Source organism: Lipotes vexillifer, unplaced genomic scaffold, assembly GCF_000442215.2.
Source record: "Lipotes vexillifer unplaced genomic scaffold, Lipotes_vexillifer_v1.1 scaffold426, whole genome shotgun sequence".
Classification (NCBI taxonomy): Eukaryota; Metazoa; Chordata; class Mammalia; order Artiodactyla; family Lipotidae; genus Lipotes; species Lipotes vexillifer.
The window spans coordinates 2,186,420-2,194,393 of NW_006779491.1; the positions used below are offsets into that span (position 1 = coordinate 2,186,420).

Sequence of the window (7,974 nt, forward strand, 5' to 3'; positions counted from 1 at the left end):
GTACATCACTTACTCCAGAGTACTGGGCATCCAGTCCATTGGGGGACCTCAAACTGAGGATTGTTAGACATTTTCTGGAAGCTGCTGACTGTGGGCAGCTTCTGTCCAAGATGAAGGAAAGAGGTGCTAACCACACATGTGAATAGCTTCTGCAGAACAAGATTTTTTGCTTCTTCAGTGCCCTCTCCCATACCCTTTGTTCTCCTAGTAATATTGCCCATTATTGTCTTTAACATCTTCTTTAACTGATTAAAAGTTATCTTAATATGGTCTTCCCTATCTTCATCCTGTTACTTTTGACCCCCTGTGGTCTCCTTTCGCTGCTTAAGGAAAAAAATATGCCAGTGTGTATTTCTCAGACCTTAGGTATTGCTCTGAATTTAACTCATATCTAATCCTGCTGACAAAAAAATGTAATAACTTCAAACACTTCAGAAGGTAGATGTCCTTCTACAAGTCCTTTCTTGTCTTAAGTTTTTCTCACATAATTAATTCCAAAGTTCAGTCTTACAAACTTGTACTTGAATGAAATGCTTCTGCTGAGGTCGTTAATAACCCTACCCATAAAACCTAGGTCATTCAAGAATGGGATATAAGGTTGGGGCTATCTTTGCTATAATAGTCAGCCTATTCTCTTCTGAGACACTCCAGCCTATTTGCAAGCACTATGTAACTCCACTCAAGGAATCTGTCCACCTCAAGAGTCCAAAAATTGGGTACTCCCAGTACAACCTATGCCTCAGTAGGGTCCGACTTCCTATGCAGACATCAAGCTTTTACCTGTCTGCGGCACTCTAACTTATCCTGTGTATTCAGAGTAATTGTTAAGAGCCTTTCAGATATTTTAAATTACCACTTCTCCAGAAATCTCCAAAATGAGGCAGGCTGTTCAAGAACAGGCTATTCAGGAAAACTCCCAGGAGGGATAACCTGCTTCATTATCATGTATGCTGTATGAGCTATACTTCCCAGAGAGGGGTAATAGTACTGGAAAAGGTGATCCAAATCTTGCCTCTAACCTCAGCAGACATCATAAATGCCAACTTCTACTCAGAAGCCCAACAGCTAGTTTAAATTTAAATTCATTAACCAAGGGGAAACATGCTTTGGCAAACACTGCCTGCTGCACCTATGTAAATACAGGTCAAGTTGAGCAGCCTGTGACTATGCTAAAAAAAAAAAAAAGTCACTTGAATCGCTAAAAAAGGCAAGCTGGACTTTGGGACATGTTTTCATTGCCTGGATTTGATACTCTAGGCCCCTGTCTTCAGGATCTGTTACAAGGATTAATAACTATTTAGTTTCTGGTAATTTCCTGTGGTGCAGTTGGCTGATGTATTCTGGTCAGAGTTTTAAATGCTACCATGCAACCATCATCATGTCAGAGGATTTGAGAACTCATTCTGCAACAAAAGGAGAAGGAAGACTAACCATAGGCTCACCATAGACGTTCTCTTGACAGTCTCCTGATGAACAAAATCTTGGCAATAGTGAAGAGCTGGCTAGTAGGCTAAAGTTCTGAGGCTTGACTCCATCTGCCTTTGGCTAAGAGGGAGACAGAGAAAGAGAAAGCATCCTCTGACAGCCTGGAGCTGGCCTGGCACTATCATCTAGGCCTTGGTGTTGATAGGAGCTAGTTTGACACTCACAGCTAGACTGTTGTTTTCTCTTGATAAACATAAACAATTTTACAGAACACCAATATCACAAAGACAAGGCCACTCTGTTACTGTGATGGATCAAGATAAAAACAAGACCACCCTGTCCTTATGTCTGAACACAGTCAAAAACAAGAACATTATCCAAACAACAGAAATGCCAAGTATCCCTATCCTGCCTAATATAAATTACTTCACTTTCTTTATCAGTGATAGCTTTAATCTTGCTCCTTTCTTCCCACCATTTAGATAAAAAGTTTTACAATACCAGTCATAGAACTATTCCCCACTTCCTCACAGCATCCAAATCAGAACAAAGCCCCTTTCCTTGAATCCTTCCCAGAAACCTAACACAAGCTCAAATCCTGTAATAAGTCATTTACAACATCTCTTACTGAGATGCCTCCCAGTTTCTCGTATTGTGTGGTCTCCCTCATTGCAATGAGTCAGTAAACCCAACTTTGTTCAATTATAGGTTTGTTCTTGATAGCCTTTGACAGGAGGGCATTGACACTGCAAATTGGACTTTTTTTTCACTGAAAAGATATTGATTTTTTAAAAATTTATTTATTTTCTTTCTTTTTTTTTTTGTTTTGGCTGCATCCAGTCTTAGTTGCAGCACGCGGATCTTCGTTGAGGCATGTGGGATCTTTCTTTGTGGCACATGGGTTTCTCTCTAGTTGTAGCGCTGGGGCTTCTCTCTAGTTGTGGCATGTGGTTTTTCTCTCTCTAGTTGTGGCACGTGGGCTCCAGAGCGTGTGGGTTCTGTAGTTTGCGGCACAGGGGCTCTCTCATTGAGGCGCGCGAGCTCAGCAGTTGTGGCCCGCGGGCTTAGCTGCCCCGCGGCATGTGGGATCTTAGTTCCCTGACCAGGGGTCGAACCCCCATTCCCTGCATTGGAAGGAGGATTCTTTACCACTGGACCACCAGGGAAGTCCCGAAAAGATACTGATTTTTTAAAAGTTGACTCAAAACAAGTTTTTTTCTTCTTTGAATTTTAATTTTTTTATACAGCAGGTTCTTATTAGTTATCTATTTTATACATATTAGTGTATATATGTCAATCCCAATCTCCCAAAACAAGTTTTAAGCACTATGAAATCATACAAACTAGGTTTATGGGTTTTATTTGGCCTGAGGGCTGCCAGTTTGTAACCTTTCAGTTGGATGATCTCCCCTCTGGATATGAAGGTTGATACTGCTGTGAATGGTTAACAGCTTCAGGATGTAAGCTGAACCAGGGATAGAACACATACTTTCACATGTACTATTTCATTTAATGTTTTTTTCTACTTAAATCATTCAGAACTCTCTTGATTCTATTCATGCTGTGCCATTTGCAAGGTTGACTGCTGCCTGTTTGCCTATAAATGAGGTCAGATCCCTATTTTACAGGAAGATGCTGATGTATACCTGTTCCCTTCTCACTGTCAGCCGGTAGCCATAGGAACTGTGATCAAGCAAACAACAACACCTCCATGATCGAATCCTCAGGGAACAAAGTTCATTTTAATGAAGTTGGCCTGATCACAGAGGAATCTGGGGGACTTTCTGGGCTTCTCAGCGTTGTGCCGTCTCCTGCCTTTAAGCTGGCTCTGGAGGAGAAGAAAGTGGAGCTGTCTCAAGTATGGGCTTCTTACTGGGAGCTGGGGCTTGAGCCTGGCAGAGAAAGGCTGTGGGGAAAATCCTTCCAGGCCTGCTTCTCCTGAGAAGAAAGCAGAAGAGCCTTGTATACCAGGTCCTGTGGTCTCTGAGGGCATTGCTAGTTCTGTGAGTGTATGAATTGAGTCTAGAAGGATTCTAGCATGACTCAGGGCGTTGGCTAAAATATGTTTAAGGACTCTGCCAGCCTAGGAATCATAGGAGCAAGGGACCCAATTATCTGATATCTTCTTTGGCCTGTGAAGATGGGAAGTAACAGAAAAGGCTTTAGGCTAAGTGATGGTTTATACCCCACTAACTCACTTCCCTTCCTGTATCCCTGCCATTCCTCACACCATACATCCTTCACTCTGTTCTCCAAAAAGCCCAGGGACTTTAGCCTTCCTCTGACTACCTGAGGTGAGCCCTGGGAACCCTTAAGCCCGCCAAACTCCTGCCTTTCCCTTTTCCTCTGCTTCATGGGCCAAGGTTTCTGCCTCAGTTTCCCTGCATGACAAAACAGTTTCCCTAGGACTGGAGCTAGCCCCAGCCCCTTTGCAGCCCAGAGCCCCCTGGCCAGTGCTAGCTCTTGGGCTCATTACAGCCTTCCTGTGCTCATAATGTCAGTCTGGGCCTTACTGTAGAAGAGACTGATTGCTCAGAATATAGCCACTACAGGGAGCCCCTGACTGCCTCTCACATAATATACGGATCTTAACACCCGAATCAAGATACTTTGGATACTGTCCAGTGAGCCATGGCCACCATCTTTCAAGGAGTGGCTCAGTGGCAAGATCAAGTTCCCAGTCCAAGTCTCCAGTCCCATTCTTATCTCCTTTCTCACTGAGAGAGAGAGACAGAGAGACAGAGAGACTGAAGACAGAAAGTCCTAAAAACGATGTGACATTTTTCTGTCAATCAATCACCTAAGGCAGTGGAGGGTTGAATCCTTATCCATCCTTGCCCAATATGCACCTTTGAGGCTTCTTTTATCATTAAAAAATTTTAAATTATTATTGGAAGGGTAATATACATGATAAAAAGTTCAAAGAGTAACAGAGTATACAGTGTAAAATAAGTTTTCCCCTCACCTTGACCTCTAATACTCCAGTCCTCCTCTCTAGAGGCAGCCACTGTTCAGAGTTTCTTGTTTATCTTTCCAAGATATTCTGTGTATATACAAGCACGTGTGTACCTAATGTCCTCCCTTTTGTGAAACACACATATTGGCATACTATATGTTTTCCTGCATTTTACTCTTTCCACTTGATATATCTGGGAGCTTATTCCATGTTTGTACAAATAGATATGTCTCATCCCATATAGCAGCTTCAGAGTAGTATTCTATTATGGATATACTATAATTTGTATAAGGCCCTACTGGTGGGACAATTAAGTTTTTTTTAATATTATAAACTATGTCTCAGTGAATATCTTTGTAGTATTTCTTGGAATACTTGAATGAGTAAATGTGATAAATTCCTAAAAGTAGAATTTCTGGGTCAAAATTTATGTTCAGCTTGATAGATATTTTCACTTTGTCCTGCAGAGAGCGTAAGTCAGTCAGTTTACACTCCCATCAACATTATGGGCGGGCCTATTTTCCCACAACCTCACCAACAGAGTATTTCCAGACTTTTGATCTTGGTGTGGCTTTATTAGTTTATTCATCAAAATAATACACATATATTATTGCCAGGCCCTGAGATGGCAATAATAATAATTCTAGGGGCTTCCCTGGTGGCGCAGAGGTTGACAGTCTGCCTGCCAATGCAGGGGACACGGGTTTGAGCCCTGATCTGGGAGGATCCCACATGCCGTGGAGCAACTAGGCTCGTGAGCCACGACTACTGAGCCTGCGCGTCTGGGGCCTGTGCTCCACAACAAGAGAGGCCGCGACAGTGAGAGGCCCGCGCACCGCGATGAAGAGTGGCCCCCGCTTGCCGCAACTAGAGAAAGCCCTCGCGCAGAAATGAAGACCCAACACAGCAAAAATAAATAAATTAATTAATTTTAAAAAAAAGAAGAAGAAGAAGCAGGGCTGTCAGGTTAGCTGTCATCTCAGCTGCTTCTCCTAACCTTTAAAAAAATAATAATAATTCTACAAGAATGTAGAAATAAATTAGATGGGTCCCAAACCTTGCCTTGATATAGACATACAAGCTATAATTTTTTTTTTCAAACTATAATATTATCTGGAAAATGCAACAGTGGTACAGGTACAAAGGTAGCCCAAAGAAGGGAGGGGTTAATTTGATGTTTGGGGAAAAGTGGGGATTGTTCACAGCAGGGGAAAACTTTGTGAAGAACCTGATATCTGAAATAAGCTTTGAAGAATTCATTTATTTAACAAATTTGTGTGTAGTGCCTTCTATGTGCCAAGCACTGTCTGAGTCCTTAGGATACATTAGTGGCCATAGATTCCTGCCCTCATGAAGTTAATGTTCTAGTGAGGCGGCAGCCAGTAAACAGTAGACTTAGTGAATAAATAAATTATGTAGTATGTTACAAGGTGATGGGCACTATAGAAAAATAAAAAGCAAAGTAGGGTAAGGGGATCAGGAGTGTCTGTGGTGGAGGGGGACGTGAATAGCAATTTTAAGTAAAGTAGTCGGGTAGCCCTTGTCGAGAAGGTGACCTTTGAGAAAAGGCTTGAAGAAAGTGAGCAAGTTAGCCAAGCAGATATCTAAGGAAAACTGCAGGCAGTGAGAACAGCCAGCAGCACAAAGGCTCTAGGATGAGAGTAGACCTGACATAATTGAAAAGCAGCAAGGAGGCCAGTGGACTGAGGGAGGGAGAGGACAGTAGGAAATGGGGTCAGAGAGATGATAGGGGGCTGGAGCTTGGAGGGCCTTATAGGCCATTGAGACAACCTTGGCTTGTTTTTTCTCTCTGGGTCCTCACATTGCTGTTCCTTCTACCTGGAATCCTCATCCCCCAGACCTTCACACAGAGAACTCATTCACATCCTTCAGGCATCAGCTCAAATGTCACGTCCACAAAAAAAAAAAACCTTCTCTGATCTTCTTATTTAAAGTGACCTGTCTCTTATTCCCTGTACCTTCATATTCATTTCCTTTATATCCATTTCAGATTTACTTGTCTATCTTTCTCACTACAGTAGAAGCTTTATGAGGTCTGGAGCATTATCTAACTCATTCGCCATTATAAGCCCAGTACCAGACACAAAGAGTTGCTCTGTAAATATTTGCTGAATGAATATGGGTGGAAAAGGAGAGAAGGATGATTTTTTTTAATAGGAATATAGTTGTTTTTTTAACATTTAAAAATATTTGTTTCTTTTTATTTCTTTTATTTTTTTGGCTGTGTTGGGTCTTCGTTGCTGTGTGCAGGTTTTCTCTAGTTGCGGCGAGCAGGGGCTCCTCTTCGTTGCAGTGCGCAGGTTTCTCATTGCGGTGGCTTCTCTTGTTGCGGAGCATGGGCTCTTCTCTTGTTGCGCATGGGCTTCAGTAGTTGCAGCATGCAGGCTCAGTAGTTGCGGCATGCGGGCTCTAGAACGCAGGCTCAGTAGTTGTGGTGCACGGACTTAGTTGCTCCGCGACATGTGGGATCTCCCCGGACCAGGGCTTGAACCCGTGTCCCCTGCATTGGCAGGCAGATTCTTGACCACCGCACCACCAGGAAAGCCCAAGAAGGATGACTGAGGAAGCAGTGAGAGATGAGAGGGGATCTGGAGCACAGTGGAGGGGTTGGCTTTGGGCTGGAGGAGGGACACATCTTCCTCTGTGAACAGAGACAAGGAGGAAAGTTTGGGCAGGTATGCAGGGTATGTAGGGTGAGGGGGTGTGTGACAAGTGTAGATGATAAAGGATTTCATAAGTGATGGCCTCTTTCTGGTAAGATCATCTGCTGACAGTTCAGATGGACGTTTCAGAGGTTGGAAAAAGGATTTGAGGAGAGTGGGAGAGATTTAGAACAGTTGCTGGGGGGAATGGGAGAGAGAATTCACCAACATTTTTAGAATACCAGGTACTGTATTGAGGTTATTGAGGTTATACTGTGTTGAGGTTATAGAGATGAGGAGGATGTGACACAGTCTTTGCCTTTCAGGAATTCACAACCCAAAGGAGACAGATTTTCTACAAGAAAGTTAAAATGCAGGATGCCGTGTACTGTAATGAAAGGAGTGTTGTGGAAGCATGATGGGGGTGGAGGCTCAATTCTGAGGGTGGAGGAAAAACATCACAGTGGCTGTGACCTTTGAGGTTGGTTTGAAGAAAGAGAAACTGTGTACAAGGTAGAAGTAGGTGTGTTCCATGAAGAGTACAGTGCTCGCCTCAACTATGGTGGTGCAGAATAGCTAGAAGCGCAAGATGTTTACGTGGGTGGAGTGAAAAGTGGACAGATGATGCTGGGTGGTTGAGGCTAGGTTGTGAAGGATGTCCCAGGAGGTGGAACTTTCTCCTGGAGTCAGCGGAGGTCTTTAGGAGGGCAGCGGAATCTTGAGATTGCTCTTTTAGAAAGCTAACTGAGTAGGCAATGTGCGTGATGTATTGAAGGGAGGAGAAACTGGAGGCAGTGAGAGGGGTTAGGAGATAGCTGCCGTAGTCCTGATGAGAGATGAGAGCCTGAAACAATCAAAGGCAGTAGGCATGGAGAGGAGGGGAAGGGTACCAGAGACAATTCTGATGGTGGATGGAATGGGGGGGGGGGG

The 7,974-nt window shown here is 43.4% G+C and overlaps 1 protein-coding gene across 1 annotated transcript in view; it reads left to right on the forward strand.

Moving 5' to 3' along the window:
- The first annotated feature begins 3,150 nt into the window (after positions 1–3,150).
- Positions 3,151–7,974, forward strand: part of TMEM219 (transmembrane protein 219) — a 28,120-nt gene continuing 23,296 nt past the window's right edge. The window contains exon 1 of the mRNA XM_007452762.1: positions 3,151–3,283. The gene's annotated coding sequence lies outside the window, so the exon portion shown is untranslated. The remainder of the gene's footprint in view (positions 3,284–7,974) is intronic.